The 25,645-nt window shown below is 36.5% G+C and overlaps 1 pseudogene; it reads right to left on the bottom strand.

Moving 5' to 3' along the window:
* Window positions 1-1,614: 1,614 nt before the first annotated feature.
* Window positions 1,615-3,161, bottom strand: LOC103672357 (annotated as a pseudogene).
* Between the last annotated feature and the right edge of the window lie 22,484 nt (window positions 3,162-25,645).

Raw genomic sequence — 25,645 nt, 5'->3', positions numbered from 1 at the left:
AAGGATATGTGTTGAGGAAATTATGGCCACATTGTGGCACCTATGACTCTATCAAAATTCCCACTTTATGTTGCACTTGGTAATGCACATCTCCAGCTCAGTTCGATTATCCATATAGAACTGTCCTGAAAATCTTTCTATAAATACTCAAGTTTTACCTTATATCTGCAAATCAATTTAATTAGGGTTATATGTTTGTAGTTATATTAAAGTAAAAAATTACTTATGTTTTAGAATTATAAGAAACAAGTAACATAGGATTATTTACAACAAAGCCAGAAGCAATTGTCTTCATGGAATGGAGAGAGCACATATCTTTATCTGAGGGAGGCAAGCTGTTTTTCCTCTGATGTAGCATCTATAATCATGCGATAAACGCAGTGCCACCTGACTAATGATTTAAGTGCATTTGAAAATAAGTTACTCTTAGATACCATTTTTTTTTGATTTTTTTAGAGATATCACTGTGAAAACTTCACATTTAAATAAAAATCCTTATCTTTCTAAGATTTCATCACGGTCTCTTTCTCATATACTCTTGCATTTTCCTAATGCAAGGCATCCACTCTGTTCTAATACAACATTTATCATAAAACATTATTTCTATTATACAGAAGGTAAAACTGAGGCTTTGGAAACTTCCTTTGAAAAAATAAACCTTACTCAATGACAATATGTTGTCTCATAAATTTAAAAGGTGTGCTCATTTTATTTCAAAATGAGCATTTTAAATTTATATCATTTATAGTTTTAAAACAAAGCCATATGCTAATTAAGTTAATTTCACATGTGTAAAGAACATTCTACTCAACTCAAATGGAAATCTCATCCATACAATGAACTGTCATCATCTTAGAAAGTATATTGTCCTTCAAGTACTTTTCTTATATTTGACACAATGTGTAACCAATCTGGGATGATCAGAAATTTTAGTTTCACCTTCATCCATGATATATTTAAGCATGTCTGCTTATGGCCAAGAAGAAGATGCAGGAACAAGTTGGTTCCTGTTAAAAAGAAAAGAGGAAGAGCCATACAAGAGGCATGGCAAGAAAAGCTGAGACATGAACTGACAACGTGTGAAATCTAACAATGACAAAGATGAAAAGTTTTGACATAAATGACAACCCACTTCTCACTTACCTCTGATGCCTCAGGCTTCAAATCAGAGGAAAGGTTTTGTAGCATGGAGACTCAGCAGGGGCTGCAATCCAGCATGGCTATCACCAACAGAAGCAATGGGATAAAAAAAAAAAAAAAAAATTAAAAAAGATTAAGGGATTAGTATTTAATACCAGCTGATTAAAGACAGAAATACTTCACGCACAAAACTTTTTCTATTAAATAACACATAAGTGATTTGTTATTCAATAGTTATACATTTTTTTCTAATTAAACTTTTGTTTTAATGGGTCTCAAAATTTTGTGAGAGATTTTTAGTCAAATTGTTTCCATTAGAAAGTACTGATTTTGAAAACTGATAATTTAAAACTGCCACATACACACCAAAAAACCCAAATGGCCCACAGAACATTCTCCTTTCCTTCTGAAGGTTTTATGATGCACTGTTAACATTCACCAGTCTTGTACTATTAAACTTAAATGACCAATTGACACAAAGAGTTCTGAGACCGTTCTTCCACCACGGATAAGACTGGGGTGGCCGGTATTGGGGATAATGCTCATTTAGCCTTCTGAACTTCTGGGAGACCTGGGGACCTTGCCAGCTCCAGCTACCTTCTTGTCCACTGCTTTGATGACGCCGACAGCAACCACCTGGCTCATGTCACCAATAGCAACACGGCCCAGCTAGTCAGAGAAGCTCTCAACACACATAGGCTTGCCCGGAAACCTATCGATGATGACAGCATCACCAGATTTCAAGAACTTGGGGCCATCTTCCAGCTTTTTTCCAGAGCAATGATCAATCTTCTCCTTCAGCTCAGCACACTTGCAAGCAATGTGAGCTGTGTGACCGTCCAGCACAGGTGCATATCCAGCACTGATTTGGCCTGGATGATTCAGGATAATCACCTGAGCCACGAAGCCACCTGCTTCCACTGGTGGTCATTTTTGCTGTCACCAGCCACATTGTGACAACGAACATCATTGACAGATACATTCTTGACATTGAAGCTCACACTGTCCCCAGGAAGAGCCTCACTCAAGGTATCATGGTATATTTCAATAGACTTTACTTCAGTTGTAATATTGACTGGAGAAAAGGTGACCACCATGCTGGGTTTAAGAATACCAGTCTCTACTTGGCCCACACAGGCAGTATCAAAACCACCAATTTTGTAGATGTCTTAGAGGGGCAGACGCAATGGCTTGTTATTTGAACCAGTTGGCAACAGAAGGCAATCCAGAGCTTCAAGTAGCGTGGTTGCACTGGCTTTGCCATCTTTATGGGTGACTTTCCATCCCTTGAACCAAGGTTATGTTAGCACTTTGCTCTAGCATGTATCACCATTCCAGCCAGAAAGTGGCACGAATGTTACTGTGTCAGGGTTGTAGCCAATTTTCTTAATGTAGGTGCCGACTTCCTTAATGATTTTCTCCTATCTCTTCGGGCTGTAGGGTGGTTCAGTGGAATCCATTTGGTTAACACTAACAATTAGTTTTTTCATACTTGGTGTGTAAGCCACAAGGGCATGCTCACAGGTCTGCCCATTTTGGGAGATAACTGCTTCAAATTCACCAACATCAGCAGCAACAATCAGGGCAGCACAGTCGGCCTGAGACGTGCCTGGAATCATGTTTTTGATAAACTCTCTGTGTCCTGGGGCATCAGTGATGGTGACATAATACTTTCTGGTCTTGAAATGTGACACAGAGATAGCAGTGGTGATACCACATTCACACTCTGCTTTCAGTTTGCCCAAGACCCAGGCATATTTGAAGGAGCCCTTTCCCATCTCAGCAGCCATATTCTCAAATTATTCGATAGTTTGTCAATCCCACCACAGTTGTAGGTCAGAGGACCAGTAGTGGTAGACTTGCCCGAATCTATGTCCAGTGACAATGATGTTGATATGAGTCTTTTCCTTTCCCATTCTGGTATAGGTTTAGAGGTGGTTTTCCTGACACCTGGGTTCTGGCGGCAAATCCATTGAGAAAAAGTAATAGTTGTATTTTAATTCTCACTGAATTCATGTAATGATATTCTCATATTTGACCTTCCCAGAATATTCATATAACAGAAATAGTTACCAGTTCTCATACACTGGGAGAAGAAGAAATTTTCCCTTGTAATCAATTTCTATCAAATGAAGAAGATGCACGTGGCAAAGAAACCCGTAACATTCTCCTCAGCTTGACTAAACTTTAGACAGTCTTTTTCCCAACCAAAGAAATGTCCCTTTTTGTAGAGCATTTATTTTGGAAAACTTGTAAATTCTTCTCTGCCCCTTTGAGGTATACGCAGATTTTTAAAAATCATCTTCCCAGTATTGTGACCCAGGACTGTCTTTATCAAGAATTTGGGAGCAATTCCTTTGAAATGTAATCACCAAGGAAGATTAGAACATGTATTCCACATCTCTGTTAAGAAAGGAGGAGCCTAGGGGCGCCTGGGTGGCTCAGCTGTTAAGTATCTGCCTTCGGCTCAGGTCATGATCCCAGGGTCCTGGGATCGAACCCCGCCTGGGCTCCCTGCTTGGTGGGAAGTCTGCTTCTCCCTCTCACACCCCCCTTGCTTGTGGCCCCTCTCTTGCTGTCTCTTTCTGTCAAATAAATAAATGAAATCTTCAAAAAAAAAAAAAAAGTAGGAGCCTAATTTCTGTGGGTGCCAGTGAGCAAGCCTACTCATACAGAAAATCATTTTGCAAACTCAGGAAAAATTCAACATGGTGGACACATTCCACTAGTCAACCTCTCCTATCCTTTACACTAGCTCCCCCTAGTGTTAAGGAGAGAGAGAAGAGGGAGAGAGGAGAGAGAGGGAGAGAGAAGACAGAGAGAGAGAGAGGCACACACACACACAGATACAGAGACAGGGGGTGGAGAGAAGACAAACCCCTTACCTTTTGTTTCAGTGGAACTGAGCCAGACTGAGTTCTGGCCTCTTTCCTCTATTGCAATATTCTGGGGAGTTTTTTGTTTGTTTTTTTTAAGATTTTTAAAATTTATTTGACAGAGAGAGACAGCGAGAGATGGACCACAAGCAAGGGGAGTGTGAGCGGGAGAAGCAGGCTTCCCACCGAGCAGGGAGCCACTGAGCAGGGAGCCCACGCGGGGCTAGATCCCAGGACACTGGGATCATGACCTGAGCTGAAGGCAGACGCTTAGCAGCTGAGCCACCCGGGTGCCCCTCTATTGCAATATTCTTGAATAAAGCCTTCCTTGGCTATTTAACTTTGTCCAGTGTAGTGTTTCCCTTGACACATGCATCCACATTTTGCATCTTTATAAGAAAACACAGCCATCATTCATTCATCATTCCTTGATTCAGAACTCTAATTTTTTCATTAATCCCATAAATGTGTGTTTGATGTCTGGCACACACAAGAGCCTTTGGAGTGCTGGGATTAAATGATGAAATATTCTTGCTCCTTATATTTTAATAGCCTGAAATCTTTAAATTGTATTTATAAAGTACACGTGGGAAGTAAAGATTCCTTTGGGAGACAAAGACTACACAATCTGGAGCCTCATGATTTACTCAAGAGTTTTTCATTTGTTTATTTTGATTTATTTATCTTGTTCATTTGTTTGTTTTTGCTTGTTTTGCTTGTTTAAGCTGGATGCCTGAAAAGGGTCCAAACCCTCTTCTCAAAGCTGCAAACAGAAATTTCAGAAGGCTGTTTTTTTTTATGATGATTTTGGTGTCAGGAGAAGAGAAGAGCTTTTATTTACTTCTTTTTGTAGTCATTTAATTATTTGCTTCATTTATATTCCTTTCAGATATGAGCATGCAAACACAAAGCTGAATAGGTGGTTTGTCTTTCTGTTCATCACTTCGTGGAGAGGGAAATCTAATTTAAGCTTTATGTGGACGTTGCTGATGGAACAGCAGTGTGCTACCCCCAAATGATGTCAGCCACACGACCCTATGGCCATTCATACTGATTTGGGAAGAGGCAAAGTCACCGTTATTTTGAATTTGATACAACTGTAAAATTAGATCCTGTCTATTAGAGCCTAAACTTGACCTCTAGGATATATGACCTAAGCTATCATGATGTACCACCCATTAGCAAAATGATAAGTCAACTTTCTTAGAGAAGTCACATTTGTTACTTTAGATGATGTGACAGCCATCAGAGAGGTATAGAAAATGAGAGTACTCTCCAGGTAGTTTTTTACCGAAGATGGTATTATCTAGAATGAATAATTTGGTAAAGCATATTCACTATGACCTTAGTTCTAGAATAAGAAACAACTTATCCATTCTAAAGCCATAAGGAGACAAACTCCTATCAGTGATAGCTATCTAAAAATGTTAAGACCTCAAGGAACTAAAGAGTAGATTTTGACAGGATCCTGTAGTAAATCTACTGCCCCATATCCATGTGCCTTTATTTTGAAAGGCTGAAGGGAAATCTTCAACAGAGGCCAGAGAAATGGAGAGAAATTGGATGAGCCTTGATGTGTGATTGGTGAAAAGGGTGAAAAGTATGACTTCAGTGGAACCTACGAAACAGATCAACGCGTCTGGAACAAACCACCAGAAAGAAGGAAACCACAAAAGCCATTTACCCAGAAAGAGCCTAACGAAGTTAAGGATTAGAGAAACCACCTCCTGTGCCGATTCGTTTCACCTCCTGTGAAACTTCTGGCTCAACCCTGAGAGAATCAAAGCACATGTGAAGAAATATTAAATGAAAAATTGCTGAGACCTAGCAATTTTATCTTGTAGACTTTTTTACATGGAAATGAGAAGTACACTATGAGTATGAAAAGATGCTTACTGTAGAATTATTATTCTTAATAACTAAAAGCTCTAAATTACCTAAATATTCAATAAGAGAATGATTATATAAATAATGATTTAGTTGTAATAAAAGAGAATACTAGGCAGATATTCAAAATCATGTTTAAAAAATTAATGAAATATTCATCCTAACTTTAGGGGACAAAAGGAGCAGGCAGAAGGCAATTTATGCTATTTGCAAGTATACATAATATGATGTCTGTACATATAGAGCAATATTGAGATTTGTGCTAAGATCAAAATATTACCCTTCTCTAGGTGTGGAGATTACGGATTTTTCTTTTCCTTCTTAAGTATCTTCTCTACTTTTCAAATTCCTGGCACAAAAAATATTGTTTTTATCATCAGAAAAAAATCTTTAAAAATTAATAGCTATAAATTGTTGAGACTAAAATTTTTCTCTACTTGAAAGCTAAGCCATTAGCCTGCCACAGCTTCACAAATGTTGTCAGAAGACACATGATTGTGGGTCAGAAGCAAAGATCTTTATTACTCATGACCCAGCAGACAGCATAAGCTTCATATTCACATTATTCCCCTTGTCCCACAGAGTCCCACAGAGGTGAGGCAGAGAATGCGGTTTTGGCCCTGGGACCCAGAGTTCACAAAACTGAGATCTTTGGGGGCTTCTAGCAAAACTGCCCAAAATGTGTTTCCAAAGGGAGACATTATTTTTATCATACCCTTCAGGGAAGAGATCTGCCCTCTGCCCCAGAGGGAGATACTATCTCTATCTTTGAAAGCTGTTTGCTATAAAAATATCCTTAAAAAGATAGTTTGGAGAAAATCATCAATGCCTCTTTGCAAAATCATGTGCAGAAATATAAGAGAACCATTGGAAGTATGTGTCTCATCACAAAACACATTTCCAAACTCAGTATCTGTTTTTTATTTTTTATTCTAAACTTCTTTGCAAAGGAAACAGTGTCTCCAAGACATTATTTTTATGATTACTGATACTGCCATCCTGCCCCCTCCTGAGTTTGCTATTATTGAGTTCTTCATAGCACAGCATTATAATGTCCTTTAAAACCCCACTAAGAATCTATAGTCTTGATTCTCACCTGTGACATTGCATTTCACTGCTAAGAAACACTGGCTTGTCTTTTTGTTGTCATGGGTAGTTTTAAGCATCTCTTACACCCCAAATGTGTCTGTGGCAGGGGATAGATTTGATATACCACAGGACACACACTATGAGGGAAATCTTTCTACCCACCCTGATGTGTGATGAGGTCACTTTGGGTAACCAGCTCATTTCAGCCAGTCAGAATCCAAAGGTACAAAATACATTTCCCACATAACTAAGATATATTCTGAGAGGACTGCTCTTGACCATAAAATAAATAAAAACAGGCTATTAGACAAAATGAAATTCTCTGATGCTGGTTCACACAGATACCGCAGGCCCTTCTACAAATGAGAATCTCCTATTGGTCAAATGGAATCCATGGATACCTGAGTTACTAAATCTCAATTCTCTCTGACATTTGGGAAGTTGAATTCCCCCTGCATTTTTGGATCTGTGCTTCATTATTTCTCCTTTCTTCTAGATAAAGATCAAAATTAAGGTACCAGGAATGACACAGGTGAATGTCACACTACCTACCATACTGTAACTTTGAAAAATCACTCAGCCCAGTGATTTTTCTTTTTCTTCCTACTACCAGCTCCAACATCACTAGCATTCTATTTGGGAAAAAAAAAATCAGGTTTAAAAAAGTAGCTAGCAAATTCTAAATAGAATTTAAATGTTCTAACCAATACTAAACAAATAAATAAATAAATGTAAATAGGTGAAGACATGTTAACTCAATGAGGGGTGGATGGGAATCCTTTCACTGTGTATCAAATCATATTATCACACTATACAGTTTAAATGTATCTTACAATTTTATTTATCAATTATACCTCAATAAAGCTGGGGAAGGAAAAAGAAAGGAAAGTCTCTCTAGGCTTTCTAGAAAAGTCCATAAATAAAATTAAAATACTAAAATCATACAACTTTTTCTAAAATGGTCATTGAACCTAATGATTTAATGAAAAAGCAAGTAACAATTTACTATTACAGTAACCTGCAGAATTTGCAAACACCAATACCTGAGAAAAAGATGAGAATTAACATAGTCTATGTTGATTATGAACTAGCTTTTTTATCCTGTTTCTGTTCATATCCCTATAAATAAGTGCTTTGCTTTAGATCCAATTAATGGTTTTATTGGTATAGAAAACTTTCCTTTTCCCCAATCTATTAACCTATCAGTGGCTAAATAAAATAAAATAAACCTCCAGCTACAAACAATGATGAGTTAAAAAAATAAATTATTTTTGATACTGACATTTATAAAAAGTCTATAAAAAGTGTTCGAGAACAGAAGCAGACAATATTATTATTCTTTCTTTGCCAGTAAACTTAGCTCCATATTTTATATTTTTGTGTCCCATTTGATTTCACTTAGCATAAACATTTTCCAATGTCATTACAAAGCTTTACTATAAGTGATTATGTAGAAGTAATATAACTTATTTAACTATTCCCTTTTTGTTGGGCACTAGTTATTTTCTTATTTTTCACACATTAAAAAAAAAAGCTGCCACTACCAATATTCCTAATCATAAGCTGGAGACCACATTATTTCCTAAGCTAGATACCTAGAAGTAGATTGCTGTATCAAAGGAAGGACTCATTTTTAAGGCCATCCAATACATTGTCAAATCACCACTCAATACACTGTTACCAATTTACTCTTCTTTTGTAGTGCATGGGAATTGTCATCTCACTGGATTCTTCTCAGAATTCATCGTTAAATATTAGAAGAAAATTATTTTTATTTTGGCTTTAATTTATATTTCTTTAATGAGAAGTAATTAAACATTTTTTTCTCATAAGAATGTACCATTCATATATCTTCTTTAGCAACTTCTTAGTCTCACATGCTTACAAAGGCTTTCTCAATCTTTATTTTACTCTCCTGTTCAGAGTGGTTGGGAAGATAAAAAATCTAAATTTCTCCCTTCTCTTAACATGAATGGGGTTGTACCTATTAGTTAGAAAGCATAAGTTCTGAAAGGTGGATGTGGAGGTTGATGCCACCTTTCTCCAGCGGTATCAGTAGACTAGTGGCCTCCACGGCGTGTAGATGTTGGCAGTGGCCTAGTTTCCACATTCTGTTGTCTACTCACCAGCTTCATGGATGTGGAGCACTTGGGACATTTACAGCAAAGTTTCTAGCAGAGCAAAATTTGGATCCTGGCCACTCTCTAGGCAAAAATTTTATTTCATTTCCCTGATGAGTAACAATGTAGAATATTTTTCATGTACCTGTTGGCCATTTGTACATCTTCTTTGGAAAAATGTCTATTCAGATCTTCTGTCCATTTCTTTTTAAGATTGTATTTATTTATTTGATAGAAAGAGAGAGACAGAGAGAGAGGGAACACAAGCAGGGGGAGTGGAAGAGGGAGAAGCAGGCTTCCCGCTGAGCAGAGAACCCGATGAAGGGCTCGATGCCAGGACCCTGGGATCATGACCTGAGCCAAAGGCAGATATACTTAAAACTATCCTGTACCCATACAACTTTCTCTTTTCACTTTCAGTACAGTACTCATAAATTACATGATATAGTCAACACGAATTTATAAAATAAGCTTTGTATTAAATGATTTTGCTCAACTATAGGTGAATGTAAGTGTTCTAAGCATGTTTAAGGTGGACTAGGCTAGGCAATTATGCTCAGGTTAGGAATTTTCAACTTAGGTTATTTTCATTTTATGATGGATTTATCAGATGTAACCCCATCATAAGTTGAGGAAGACGTGTATATGGCTCTAATATTCGTCTAATAGCCTTTGCCAGCAGTCTACAAATTGCCAAAGGAACAATTTTCAAAACTTAAAATCAGTCTTGTGAAACAACGGGATCATTTAATTGTGTTACGTTAAGCTTTCAGAGAATAATTTCTCTCTAGTATCATGTCACTCTCAGATACTTGTACTTGATTATCATTTGGTTTTGTTTTTAATATTATTATCCATTGCTAACTATACAATATATATAAATTTCCTAAAAAAACATTTACCAATAACATTTTTTAAGAAGTTTTCAAACCTTCTTTGCAGAACCCACAGTGGTCTTCTGAAGGATTCAGAAGCAATCGTATATATGACTTAGAAGCAATTCTAAAGGAGGCAGGTGGATAACCACAGGAACCAAGTTCACCTTGGAAATAGACTCCGAGGAGTCCTAACTCTCTATCACAAAGAAAATAACCCCAGGGCATCACTGCTAGCTGCCCCCAAACTATGTGATACACATAGAAGATTCACAGCCACATGGTGAGAATGAGCGCTCTCAGAAGTGTGAGAATTGCTGATAAAAGAGAGTTGATGGCACTGGGGAAAGGATATACTTTCAAAGTAGGTAAAAGCGACCAGTGCAAATTATACCTTAGAGGATCCAGAGCTCAAAAACAGTCCTAACCTAAACTGTGAGTGAAGAGACAGAGAGGAGTTCTAGAGGCTATTTTTTTTCACATACTCAGTTATAATATTTGAATTAATAACATCAGAAAATAATTGGAAAAAAATAGCATTTCTGTGATTTCTAAAGTCCAGAATGTAAAAACATTCTCTTATTTAGAAGACATCTTTTCAGACTTCAAATATGACTAACGATGCATTAGAATACAATTATGTGATTCTTCTTCTAAATCATCCTTTGCATTTGGTGCTGAAAAATGAAGAAATTGCCCAAGGGATCTATGATACTATTACAGTGAATGAAATATGCCATAACTTCAGCATACCATGTAGCTATTTTGCCAATACCAAGTCCCTCATTGATATTTGCACAGAAATCCAGGACAGTGTTCAGCAACCTTTTTCTTTAAAAGGCCAGTTTCTTTTCTTTTCTTTTTTTTAAGATTTTATTTATTTGTCAGAGAGAGAGAGAAAGAGCACAAACAGGGGGAGTGGCAGGCAAAAGGAGAGAGAGAAGCAGACTTCCCACTGAGCAAGAGCCTGATGTGGGACTTGATTCCAGGACCCTGGGATCCTGACTTGAGCTGAAGGTAGATGCTTAACTGACTGATCCACCCAGGTATCTACATAAAAGGCCAGTTTATAAATATTTTAAGCCTTGCAGGCCATTTTGTCTGTGTTGCAACCATTTAACTTTGGCATTAAAGTGCCAAACCAGCCATGAATAACATGTAAATTAATTGGCAGCACTGTGTTCCAATAAAACTTAATTTACAAAAGCAGGCAGCGGGGCAGATTTGGTTGGGCCATACTTTATTAACCCTTAGTCTATAACATATATTTAAACTTGGGTCATAAATTGAAGAGCGTTCTTAGGATGAAAGATTGCCTGTTTAAATGCATTATTTTTTTCCTTCTTGCATTCCTAGTATTTACTAGTCATAGGATGCTCCTGGAGTCATCCTTGTATTGCCTGCATTTTCTGGCATCTAGAACGGCGATCCTCCCAGGAATTCCCGTCTTAACATATCTCTACCTGGAAATTTCATTCATACTTTAAAGACTATCTCTAAACTTGCCTCCATCTTCTCTGTGTCATTCTTCCTCTTATCTCTTTAAACTGTGTATCTGCAGATTCCTTAGGACACTCTTAGTTTCTGTTCTGCATTATAATTGTTTATAAACATGCACTCAAATAAGAGGATTTCAGATTTTTGGTCCCTTAAATTGACCAGCATAGTGCTTTGCATGAAACGTTCAGTAAGCAGTTATCCAGTGGATGAATGCCTGAATAAGCACTTATATTTGGAAAGGAAAGGAAAAAGATTTAAGGTCAGTGTCATGGGATCAATTTGGCTAGAACATTTCAAGTAAACCACAAGTCATTTAATTTTTATTGCCATATTAATTTAACAACATAGCCTACCCATATTGAAAACTTCCAAAATTGGCTGAGAATCTTGGGCAACTGACACCATATGTTTGAGTAAGAAATTCTTGTCATTTATTCAAAGTGGCCCACTAGTTTTATTAAATCATTTAATTTCTCTAATGAATTCAAAATAAAGCATTGTGTAAACATATAAAGAGCATTTTAAATAAACATGGATGTTTGTCTTCTAACGACATCTAAGCTGTTAAATGGGTATTTTATTTGCATTTCAATATTATCATAGAGAGTTGTATTCTTTTTTGGGAATATGAAAGTAGACCATAGAAAAATGTAAATTATCAAATAAATACTAGCTTATTCTTTCCAATGTCATATCTTTACCCACCAACAAATTAATCAGTTCTTTCTCAATTTTTAACTCAGTAAGAAAGACTCAATTTACCCAAAAAAGGATAAATTAAAAGAACATCATGAAAGTCAAGGACTTACAATCCTTTGATGGCAATGATTAATTCCCATAGCTTTCTTTCTTTCAGAAATTCTGTCATTTATCTTTTCTTTTCTTCATTTATTTTTTCTTTTCCTAAAAATAACCCTAGTTCTTATATAGCTCTTTACTATTATGAAAATGCAACTGCATTTACGTAAAGCTTTGTTTTTGCTAGTCATGTGAAAATGAGATTTCTTTTCATGTCTAGTGTGTTTTAGGCACACATGCTTGGGGAAAGAGGCATTAAGGGCAGCAAAGGACAAGACAAGGTCAACTGGAGAGTGCAACTAAAGAGGATCAGAAATAGAAATAGCTCTTCATCATGGATCAAAAGTCATTTCTTAAAATACCCATAAGTGTATATAGTGATATTCAGAAGGCAGAATTTTAAACACAAGCCAAGATGTCTTGGGTTATTTTTTTTTTAAGATTTTATTTATTTATTTATTTATTTATTTATTTATTTATTTATCTATTTGTTTGTCTGTTTGTTTGGGAGAAAGACAAAGATAGCGATAGAGAGCACGAGCAGAGGAGAAGAGGGAGAAGCAGACCCCCCTCTGAGCAGGGAGCCTGATGCTGAGATTATGACCTGATCTGAAGGCAGATGCTTAACCAACTGAGCCACCCAGGTACCCCTTTTGGGTTATTTATAAGGGTTTTGAATACTACAAATTCAGTCCAGATATAAGAGGAACTAGTTGTCTACATTCAATGGGATTCTCTGGATGCAAGTATTCAAACCAACTTGACGATGTGTAAACAGAAAAGCAGAATTTATTTTAAGGATTTGGAGGCTGATTCCTAGTGTCTAACAATAGGATGGCAGTAGAACCTCAGCAAGGGACCAAAAATGAAAACTGAAACATTGGCTGAACTCTTCAACCCTTGACTCTACCTCTTTCTCTCTGCAGTGCTACCAACATCTCTTCCAGAACATGACCATTCCTTGCTCTTATACACAGCAGGTAAAAGAAGGCTACCCATCTTTCCTCAAGAAACCATTCACACTAAATGAGAATTTCCTCGTCTTAATTCCAGATATCCAAAATTGATTATTTCATTTGCCCAGCTTGTGCCCAATGTCAATACTGGGCTTAGTCAACTGTACCATCATACCTGACAGGAGATCAGTCAAGATAAGAAAATATGGAAGGGGGCATTGTAAGCTGGAAGGAAACCCCCAAAATGTGTTTACTCTGAAGCCCCAGAATTCATATAAGTACACAATTCAAAGTGGAGGACGTTATCAAACAATGTAGCTAGGCATGAAAACTTCTGGTTGAAAATTTGCAATGGTGAACATAAGCATAAATAAATAAACCTTTGCCCAAGAAATTTCATTTTTAAAAATTCTGAAACAAAGGTATAAGCTTTGCATATAATGTAGGTATAAGGATGTTAATCACACCTTAATTAGAGCAAAAAAAAAAAAAAAAAAAGCCAACAACTGGGCTTCTAAAAATTATAGTAGATCCAGAGAGCATTGTTGGTTAAAATGATACTAAGAATTCAGTATAAGGTGGGAATTATTTTTTTTTTCAGTAAGAAAAGTTTGGAGAATATTTATATTCTATGGCCCTATATACTAAAGGTCTCATTTAAGTCTCCAAAGTGTCTATGTCAATATAAAAAAATTGTTAATTACAAAGTTTTTTTTATCATCCTAGGAATGCCTATATACATACCAGAGCATTTCAAAACCACAAATTATATCGCTCATTTAGTTGTTAACATAATTGTTTTGGGAAAAGGATACATTTACTTAAGTTACATGTGAATTCCTTAGCCCTTTGTGAATTTATCCATTGCCCTATATATCAGTTAGTCTAAAAGGTCCAGACTTTTTTCAGGTCTACATATCTTAGTGCAATATGGCTCAAATAACAGTTTTGACTCTAAAATTTTGAAATTCAAATTCATTTTGAAGCTTAGGCTCTTCAGCAGTCCTACAATCAAGACAATATCTCTGTGAGGAGATGAAAGCCAAAGTCAGAGAATTCAAACATGCATGTTAATTGGGGAGGGTGGGCAGGATATTTAGGCAAAAGCAAAAGGCTATATAAAGTTCCAGAGACAAGAAGAAAAAAATATATATATATGATGGGCATTTAAACCCAAAGTAAAAAAAAAAAAATCCATTAGTCCATAGTGATAGATATAAATGATTAGATATATAAATAATGACAAATCTCTGATGCAGAAGAATTCTGAATAATTTTTGTCAATACTTTGCTTTTAAGAAGGTGAAGCATAGCTCTCCATTACTTAAGCGCAGGCTGCGTGTAGTGACCTCTTTCTAAAGATTACAGTACGGACAGAGACAGGAAAAAAAAGAGAGACAACCTACAGTGGAAAACCATGACTAACACTATCTCAAGCCAGCTGATCGGGTTTAAATCTGCACCCGTATGTTATACTGATAGTTTGCACTCTTGATGTGATGTGAAGAATATGGTACTTTCCTCTGTGGTCTTCCTCCCCAAAAACCCATAGTTCCAGACTGACCATAACAAAAACATTAAACAAACCAAATTTAAGGATATTCTATAAAATATCTGACCAGTACGCCTCAAATCTGTCAAGGAAAGTCTGACAAACTGTGTCAGCCAAGGAGTTCTTGGTAGATATGACTATTAATGCAATGTGTTACCCCGGATGGCATCCTTAGAAGAGAAAAAGGACATGAGGGGGAAACTGAGGAATTTTTAATAGAATAGGGACTTTAGTTGATAACAGTATATCAATATTGGTCCATTAATTGTGACAGTTGTGCCATATTAGTGCCAGATAATAATAGAGGAAACGGGGTGTGAGGTATGCACAAACTCTCTGTACTATCTTTATGATAATTCTGTAAAACTATAAAACTGTCCTATATGTTATATTAAAAATGGCATTTAAGAGAAACTAAAAGGAGGAGACTGGGAATGAAGCATCTTAAGAGAGATATACTGCAGCATAAACTGAGAGACTTGAATTCAAAGATGATTTACTGACTGCCTTCCTTTGCGACCGCACCTGTGCAGCGAGCACGGTGGTCCTCATCTTCCTGCAGCTTAAACAGTTCTAGTGGGACGGTGGGATAAAAAGCCATTAAGCCAATAAATGAAGAAAATAATCACACATAGTGATCGTCCCTGTGAAGGAACTAGGCAAAACCCCTACATGTATGCTTTGTAGTGACCCAAATTTATTCCCTTTTTAGTATTTCCCCCACCTGCAGCCCATCCTCAGCCCTACCTACAGAGCTCGCTTGTCAGCTCTGACAGTCTGGGATATCTGTAACCGGCCAGTGTGGTAGCAGGTGCAGATACGGTAAATAAATTTCTAATTGTTTCTGGGTGTGTTCACGTGTGTTTGTCTTAAACAGGGTGGGTACTCTGGGGCCTCATTTCAATTTGGAAAAACAAGCACAGAAATGAAATTGTGACAAACCTGGAGATAAACCAGATGTGAATGGTAATTTTTTTTCTCTGTGGAGACAAAAGAGATGTGTGAAATGTAGGTGTTTTTTTTTTTTTTTTCATTCTTACTGCTTCTCTAGGATGTATTTTACTTTTCCACTCTTTCTAGCATATTTTAACAATATGTATTTTAGAAGCATAGCCACATAAAGTCTAAAAAATGTTCACTTTTTTTTCTTTTTCTTTTAGAAGGGTTTTTCTTACCATGTAAGAGCATTAGATTCTGAAGGACCATGAATCACGACTGGGGGGAGGAAAGGAAGCTACCTCAACTGGCCAGACTGGGAAAATCAACCACGGCTTTAGTTCACTGTGAGACACTGTAGCCTCCCATCTATGTCTAGCTGCTTTTAAGACATTTCAGTTTGTTGATGGAGATAAAAGCAGGATTTCATTTTCATTTGTTTTAAACTTAGTTTTTGTTTGAAACTTAGCTCCACATAATTTCCTAAAAATTTCTGTGTTTTAAAATTTAGCTTTGCATAATCAACAATATAAAGCAAATTTGCTTAGAGGAAGACAGGATTTTGAAAAAAAATAGTGGACTTTTTGTAATTTTTTCATGATTGTTCTCTCATTTGGTAAGTGTGTTACAGTTCTCTTTAGAATTCTCATGTTGAATAACGATAAAGTGAGCATTTGGTTTCAGAGATACCAATCCGATAAATCATCGTGTAAATCTGAGTTCGGACATGAATTGATCTTATGTTTAGAGTTTTGCTGTGATTTCATTTGGTTTGCTTCACTTCTTAAGCCGAGGAGGTCACCGGCCATACCAAAGAGACTGAAGCTTCTGAGTGTCATACCTTTTTGGACTTGAGACCATGGGGCTTCTAGAGTTATTTAGATTGAAGAAAAGTAGAAAGCACTGTTTCATCTTTGAAAGTGTTGACTGCATAATTCCAGAGTCATAGGGGAAGCAGGACAAATCTTCTAAGGGTGACCAAGCACAGGTAAACATCCTGGTGAGGAAATTCTGATGATTGCTAACCCCCAGGTTAGAGGGCAACATCGGTTCAATGATTATAAAGCAATGAAAGAGAGAAAAAATAAGACCGTTGTTTAGAATATTTTGGAAAATATACTTTTCATAGGTATTCAGTTTGAAAGAATGAATGAGTTAGAATAAGAGCTATTTTGAAATGGTTTTATACAAAGAACAATACTCTGATTCATCCAATTTAATTCCTATAGAAGAAAATGAAAAGCCCTAAAGCAGACATCTGAGGATTATCTTACCAGCATCCACTCATTCACTTCTGAGAGCTTCTCCTTTATTCCTTTCAAGTCTGTTTGTTTGTTTGTTTGTTTGTTTTTCAGAGACAGATAGAGAGAGAGCACCGTGAGTGCACAAGCAGGGGGAGCAGTAGAGGGAGAAGCAGGCTCCCCACTGAACAAGGAGCCCAGATGCAGGACTCAATCCCAGGACCCTAAGATCATGACCTGAGCCGAAGGCAGACTCTCAACGGACTAAGCCACCCAGGCATTCCTTCTCCTTTATTTTTTAATCTGAATAACTCAGATAAAAACTGGGACATGGTCATCAAGAACTGATTATTAAAATGAGAGTGATCAGTCTTTATATTTTTTATATTGGAAAAGGGGGGCAATGTTATCTGTGGTATGTGATTCTTGGATGGGAAAAAACATATTGAATATATAGGCTGTCGGAGAATTAACAAAAATAATTTAATGCTAAATTAGGGGAGCCGAAAATATGATAATGGAGTAAGAATATGTTAACAGTTAAGAATATGCTGTTACCAGTAGCATCCCTGTTCCCAGGTATTTTCAGGGTCTTACTGTATCCACACCCTTCCAGTGGCTTTGTGGTTCAACACTTCCTTCCTCAGTGACTCAATAAATGAATTTCATTTTATATTTTGTGAGTGTTTTCCTCTTCTTCATTATTAGCATTTAAGGTATTTAAAGTATCTATTGTACAGATTCATTTTAGTTTATTAATCTTCACTATTTTTTGGGTGTGGGAGGTTCTTTATTTCATTAATATAAATAATATAGATAATACCAAGGGTGTTTCTTCTCATTATTTTGTTTATTTTGTTCTATTGCTTTTTTCTCAGCTCCTTTATTTTAGCGCATAAGTTATTTAAAAAATAAATTAAAAAACCTATTATTTCTGATCATAAACCATTTATGTCTAACTCATTTAGCTGTGTCCTACAATATATTGACATGAATGTTTATTATCATTTAATATATGTATCATTCTATGCATTTCTTAATTTCTTTTATTATTTCCTGTATAATTAAGTTATATCATAATAGTTGGTTTATAACCCAGGTTTTTAGGTCTTTTTTGATTTACTGTTTACATATACCTTTTTTCTATTTATATATTTTTTAAATTTTATCAGAGACTAACATAAGATCTTCCCCTAACATGTTCCATGAATATTCAAAAGGTGCATATTATCAAGTGTGGAATTCTAAATAAAAATAAAATTTTAATGCTATCTCGTTATTCAGATCTTTAGGCTTCTCCACTTACTTTTCTTTCTCTTCTCTATCCACTAGTTTCTGAGAATGCTGTGCTAAAAATTTCAAAGTATTTCAAAGTTCTTACTCAGCTATCAAAAAGAATGATTTCTCAACATTTGCTGCAACATGGACAGCATTGGAGGAGATAATGCTAAGTGAAATAAGTCAAGCAGAGAAAGACAATTATCATATGGTTTCTCTCATCTATGGAACATAAGAACTAGGAAGATCGGTAGGAGAAGAAAGGGATAAAGAAAGGGGGGGTAATCAGAAGGGGGAATGAAGCATGAGAGACTACGGACTCTGAGAAACAAACCGAGGGCTTCAGAGGGGAGGGGGTGGGGGAATGGGATAGGCTGGTGATGGGTGGTGGGGAGGGCATGTATTGCATGGTGCACTGGGCGTTATACGCAACTAATGAATCATCGAACTTTACATCAAAAACCAGGGATGTACAGTATGGTGACTAACATAATAAAAAAATATTTTAAAAAAACTTCTTAATTTATCTACATTTCTCTGGAGCTTTGTCTGTTGATGCTTCATATATATATATATTAATATTTTGTTATTTGCATTTTTTATGATGGTTTTTTTTTATTCAGTTGTTCTTTTATTGGTTTCTATTTCATTCTTTCCTGATTTTTTTCTTTTTTATCTGAATGAAATAATATTACATGATACAATTAGAAACCCAACTTTGTTTTGTTTCTTATTTTCCATCTGTATCCTATTTTCTAAAATTTCAGTTTTTTTCAAATTTTATTCTTTTTTTATATTTTGACAACATATTGTTGAAATTTTAAAAATTAATTTGAAAGACTTGTTTTCTACTTCATGAATTTTTTTCTATATTTATATAAGTACTAGTGTATCAAAACTCACTTTCAACATTGGTTTCTGTTTCCTTGCTTTTCTTGTGTTTTATTGTTTGTTTTGCTTTGTTTTTCTTCTGACTTAAGATCTTTATTATTTTTCTCTCAGTTACTCTCTTAATACTTATAGTCATTTTACCCACTGATTTGTTTAATCAATACTTATATTGTGCAATAATATATTTACTAGACTATTCTCTCATTTTACCTTTAAGTATCATTCTGAAATATTGTTAAAATTTTATTTTCTGAGTTTTTATTTATATACTTTCTTGTTTTGGAATAAGAAGCTTTTGGACAACAATATACTTTCTTAAATTATTTGATTGATGTTTAATCCTATATCATTTTTCACACCTGAATTTAATTATCTATTTTTAAAACTTCATTCAAGGGATGCCTGGGTGGCTCAGTCAGTTAACTGTCTGCCTTCGGCTCAGGTCATGATCCCAGGGTCCTGGGATCGAATCCTGCATTGGGCTCCTTGCTCAGCAGGGATCCTGCTTCTCCCTCTGCCTGTCGCTCCCCCTGCTTGTGCTCTCTCTCTCTCTCTGACAAATAAATAAAATCTTTAAAAAATAAATAAAAAATAAAACTTCATTCAAAAGTATTTTCAAAACAGATTTCTGTTTGCCAAACATCAAACATCTAGTATGCCTTAGGGCCTTTTTATTACCTTCTCACATTTAAATGTAAATCTGGATGGTTATAAAATTGTAGAATTACAAATTCTTTTCATCCCTATATTAACCAGAGTAAGCTATACCACGTTGTTACAATAAACTACCCAAAAATATCACAATAAATATTATTTCTTGGTCATATCTGAGGCAGATCGGAGCCTTTTCCATAGAGTGACTCAGGGAGCAAGGACAGAGGGCAGAAATCTTTATTTTATTAGTATTCCATCAGCCTAGAAGAATGCAATGCCCTTAGTGAGTGCTCAAGAAATATTTGTTGCATTAATTAAATAGTGAATAAAAAGTAAAGGAAAACAGAAAAAGTTTGTAGAGTTGTACTACTGAGGAAGTTGATATTTATAAAATAATATGTGGTTTGTTTAATGTATCAACATATGCTAAGATGAAGTGTTGTAGGACTTTCTTCTAATTTAGGATACAATTCATTTGCATCTTTAACTGAGTGTGAAAGGATGCCTAGACACATATATATGGTGGTTTTCTTAAGAGTGTGAGAAAACTTCCTAAAATACCAGTAAATTGAGTGTTAGATGAGAAAAAATTGGGGATACTGAGCATATCATGAATCTTATTAGTTCTCAATTTCTCCATTGTTTCCCTGTCCCCTTTATCACTTTTTCCTCCAACTGTGACCCATGGTTTACTACCCAATACATTTTTAATAGAATTATTGGGTAATATTTATTTTGGGCTTATTACAATCCAAAATGAGTTGCAGTTAGCTGGTCATTTGTCATTGTTGAATCGAGTCTATTCACTTTTATTTCTAATTGTGGTAAACTTAATTATAATTTTTAAAGAAACATGCCAGTTTATAAAATATTATCTTTACATAAATTTGCCAGACTTTAGAAATGTACTACCTAACAAGAAATGACGATCTTAACCATCAGATGTTTTGTTTTCTATTCATGGCTATACATTAGAAAGCTCAAAATGGAGTTTAGGGACCAAAAAAAAAAAAAAAAAACTGTAGTTAACGTTTTCAAAGAACATTCTAAGACTTATTTTCACACCCTGTGCTATTAATAATACCCTATCAATAAGTCATTGCTGCCCAAGGAAGCACTGGAATGCCCTGTAGAGGCAAGTTTCCTCCCTTATACTTTTGAAGCTAAACCCCAACTTGCTGCTACTTTAACAAGGTGACTTTCCTGACATTTCATATATCATTAATTATTTTTCCATTTTGCTTAATCTTACCACCCTCAGTAATTTGTCATAGCCTTTGAATTCAGACACATATGGTTGCATGCTAAAGGGACTGAAACACATCAGGGATCTAATTTTTCTTGACAACTACATTATGTCACCTCTAGCATTGGCATATTTTAAATTTCTGTGTTTTCTCCCAATTTGATTGACAGGTAGCATACTAAATTGCCTTAGCTCTTGAATATACTTGATTATAGCCCCAAGAACTCCACCCCCGATAAGTGAGTATGCTCTGATTTTTAGAAGCAAATACTCTTGTAATTAAAGGAAACCTCTCTGTTTTTCTCACTTAGCTGTGTCAAGGAATAGCTTTTAATTTAGGACTGGAGCTTCAAAACTTATCGACTTATACATACTATAATTCCGTCTGATGTGTGAAGTAACAACATATCACTATTCTATAGTATTTAGCTTTCAGTTTATCTAAAATTCCACGGTACTGTCTATTCTATAAGAATTAATGACTATAAGTTTCTTTTATTTATTTATTTGAGAGAGAGAGAGAGTGAGAGCAGGAAAGAGAGGGAGAAGCAGGCTTCTCCACAAGCAGGGAGCCTGACACAGGGCTGGATCCCAGGACCCTGGGATCCTCTGAGCCAAAGGCAGACGCTTAACCAACTGAGCCACCCAGGCACCCCTAGTTTCTTTACTTTTAAATGTGCCTCGGGAAGAAACCTAATTAATACATTGAATTCACCTCGCCATATGCCACGTTTACACCATACATCTTTCCCGAAGAAAAGCAAAGTGATAAGGAAACTACATTCACAATAACAGTTTGGCAATTTCTTTAAAGATATGAAAATAAGATTGTAGTCTTTCCCCTTGAAACAAAAAGGATTTCTAAAAAAGGATACAAATTGAAATAAATTGTTTTTAAAAAGTAGTTCTTGGCCTCTGTACTAGTGTCCTAGGGCTGTCATAACAAATTAACACAAACTGGGTAGTTTCAAACCACAGAAATTTGTTCTCTCACAACTCTGGAGACTGGAAGCACAAATCAAGGCATCTCTAAGTCCCTGTTCCCTCTGAAGGCTCTAGGGAAGAAGGTTTACTTGCCTTTTCCTGGCTTCTGGCAGATCCCAGAAATTCCTGCATTTCCTGGCTTACAACCACTTTAAGCTAAATCTCCGCCTCTGTCTTCACAAGGTTTCTTTTCTCTTTATGTCTTTATATGGCTTTCTTTTCTCTATGTCTCCGTCTCTGAATCCCCCTCTCATTTCTCTTACAAAGATCCTGTCATAGGTTTAGGGCCCATCGAATCCAATAAGACCTCCTCTTAAGGAAGCGCATATGCAAGGACTGAATGTCCAAATAAAATCACAGTTTAAGGTTGTGGGTCACATGAATTTGGGGAGATATTGCTCAAACCATTATAATCTGCATTTATAAAGTAGAATATATAAGAAAACACTTCTTGAAAATGAAGCTGGCAAATCATTTTAAAAGCTAACATTAATTCAGTTTTCCATTTGTCACTAAATCCTAGTAATACTACTTCATATGCTCCCACCAAAGGACCCATATTATCTATTGCAGCACATAAGAGACACCCCAGACTCCATGTGCTTTTGCTGGGACTGCCCCTTCCCTGGTGTTGGCACTGCCAGCTCGATCTCTGCAAACCAACTACTTACAGGACCAATTATAAAAAGAAATCTATTAATTAGAGCTGATTACCACTTATTTCATATATCAGCACAAAGCCCATTGGTCTTTATTCCTGTTTACCTCAGTCATTTGTAAGTAGAGTGATCTTATACTTGATCTTCCAAATCAGGCCACTGTGGAAAGTGGAAGAAACACTATTAAGAATTAAACTGAACCAACAAGCACAAATGGGACCAGGCATATGTTCACTCTACCAATAACTGCCCCGCATAAAACAGGTCTTTATTCCTATGTCTCCAGCCACTAAACTAAATACATGTGGGACTCCACCCTCTGAACTTTTCAAACCCTTCTGTTATGCCCTCTGGAATGTACGTGAGCCATCATCAGCGAACTGTACGCTATCCCCAAACACTACATGCTCCCTTCATCATTTTGTTCCATCTGAAACCTAGCTGCAAATACCTCCAGTGCGGATTATTCCACCATTTCTCTTACCAAGCAGCCTGGGGTGAAGCAGGTGTCTTTCTTGGTCTTTAAAATGTCATTTCCTTCCTAAAAGGCATAACCTCACACTATACCACGGAGATGCTGTACGCTTATGTGGTTATCTAGTAATCTCTCAATCATCCTTTTCCTTTCTTGAAAATTATATTATCCAGTTCACTTTTAAGATTTTATTTATTTGAGAGAGAGAGAGAGCAAGAGAGAGAGCATGAGAGCACAGAGGGGGAGGGAGAAGCAGGCTCCCCGCTGAGCAGAGAGCTGGACGTGGGGCTCGATCCCAGGACCCTGGGATCATGACCTGAGCAAAAGCAGATGCCTAACCAACTGAGCCACCCAGGTGCCCCCAGTTCACTATTTCTTTCTCCAGCACTATTTTGGTTGTGATTTTAATGGCTAATAATTTTAACTGTACCATCCATCCAACATCTTGGTTATTCAGGTCCTTCGGTTGACCACTTTTAACAATATTTACCTCCACCTTTCATCAGCCACCTGCTCCCAGGTGAGACAGCACTGTTCCTCATACAATCTCAGTTTTAAACACCCACTCAAATCACCACCCCCATCTCTGCTTATCATTCAGTTATTTCCCCATTCTTTCTGTATCATCAATGTGTCCACAGTGACTATTCTTGTAATCATATAAACATGCTGCAATATTTCTCATCTAAGGGAGAAAAACACTCTTAATTCTCACCCACTCCCCATCTCCTCTCCTTATCTAGTTCACTTTGTAGCAGAACTCACTGAAAGTGATTTCCATCGACCTGCCCCATTGCTCTCAATAGTCAGTCACATTATACTTCCATCCCGATAACACTACTGAGAAGCGGGGGAGAGCTCTTGCGATTGCAGCCAAGAATTTTCATCTTGCCAATATGTTTGGACCTCTCAGCGGTGATGACACAATTGATTTCCTCCCCCTTCTCAGAACACCTGCTTCACTCAGCGGTCTGGACACTACATGCTCCTGTCTGTCCTCCTTCTGTGCTGTCAGCTCCGTCTCTGGATCTTTTGCCTTTTTCTCTTCACTGACTGTATTCACTCCCTGAGTCATTTCTTTCATTCCCGTGGTGTTACACTTCTGGTATATGCTATTAATTACCACAGTTTTTCCCCTCTAACCTGGATGTCATTGCCCAGGGCTCCAGACCCAGGTGTCTATTTACTTACCTATCATCTATCCTTGGAAGTCTAACACATATCCCAAGTTGAACAGTGCCAGAACAGCTCTTGAAGCCACCCTCAAACTTTTTTCCCCCTTCATCGGTCTTCTATTAATCAATAAAGATCACCATCATTCACCTAGTGACTCAGTCTAAACATTTAGGAAACACTGTCACATTTAATTCTTTCCCTCTCATACCACATCCAATTTTTTAACACTGTTGGCTCTTCTTTCAAAATGTACCATAAATCAGAACATCCCTTTCCATTTGTTACCACCCTAGTCTACCATGCAACCATGGTTCTTGCAAAATACAAACATAGTCTCCCTGGGGGCTTTTTTCTTCCATTATTCTTATCTGAAATCTATTTCCAGCACAGCATCCTCAGTGATCTTTTTCAAAGGCAAGTAAAATCTAATTCTTCCCTTGCTCCATTCCATTGCAGGTAGAAAATACCAATTCTTGATGTGGGCATCCAATGGCTGATTTGGCCTCCCTGCTGCTCACCTCTCTTGAGCCACCTCCTACCTCTGTTTTTTATGGCTTACATCTCTTCCAACTGACTCTTTCTTGATGCCTCCTCAAACATACCTAACTTTTTCTACTTTAGAGTCTTTTCACTTTCTTCCTTCTTACTTAAATGTTCTTTCCCTCGATATTCACATAGTCCACACCCATTTCTTGCAAATCTTTGCTCAGCCATATCCTCAACACATGGCTCCCTCTCTCCATTTCCCTTAAAAAAAAAAAAAGGTAAAATCAAGACTTTCCTAAAAAAATAAAATATAATAACATGTCAAAGATTACATTTAATTCATTAATTAGGTGGGGGGAACCAGCAAAATGTTATAAGTAGTTCAAAGAAAAATTTAAATAATCATACATATATATGCAATAAGGAATTCTGAAACAAATTTATAAATAGATGCCAAACCAGTCTACCTGTCTATCCACAGGGCAGTGATCAATAGCATTCTGCCACATACAATTTATTTGCATTTTTATGAATGCAATTTTTATTATTACCAGCTTTCTACATTTTAGAGTTGCAAGTTAGCTAAAAGACAATGAAAGGAAGAGATTACCTGGAAGAATGCACTGATAGGACTCTCTGTAGTCTTTTTTTTTTTTCCCCACTTCAAAGTCTTTCATAATGTTTACTGACACTTGCTATCTTCTTATCCTCCTTTACTCTCCTTCACTGAAATTATTACTAAATGAAAATATATTATATATTCACATTTTATTGTCTGTCTCTCTCATTAGAAAATAAGCACCATGAAAGCATAAAATTTTAAAAG

This window comes from Ursus maritimus, unplaced genomic scaffold (genome assembly GCF_017311325.1).
Source record: "Ursus maritimus isolate PB19 unplaced genomic scaffold, ASM1731132v1 scaffold_23, whole genome shotgun sequence".
Classification (NCBI taxonomy): Eukaryota; Metazoa; Chordata; class Mammalia; order Carnivora; family Ursidae; genus Ursus; species Ursus maritimus.
The sequence above is the reverse complement of the archived record's forward strand: the minus strand, read 5'-3'. Positions and strand labels throughout refer to the sequence as shown.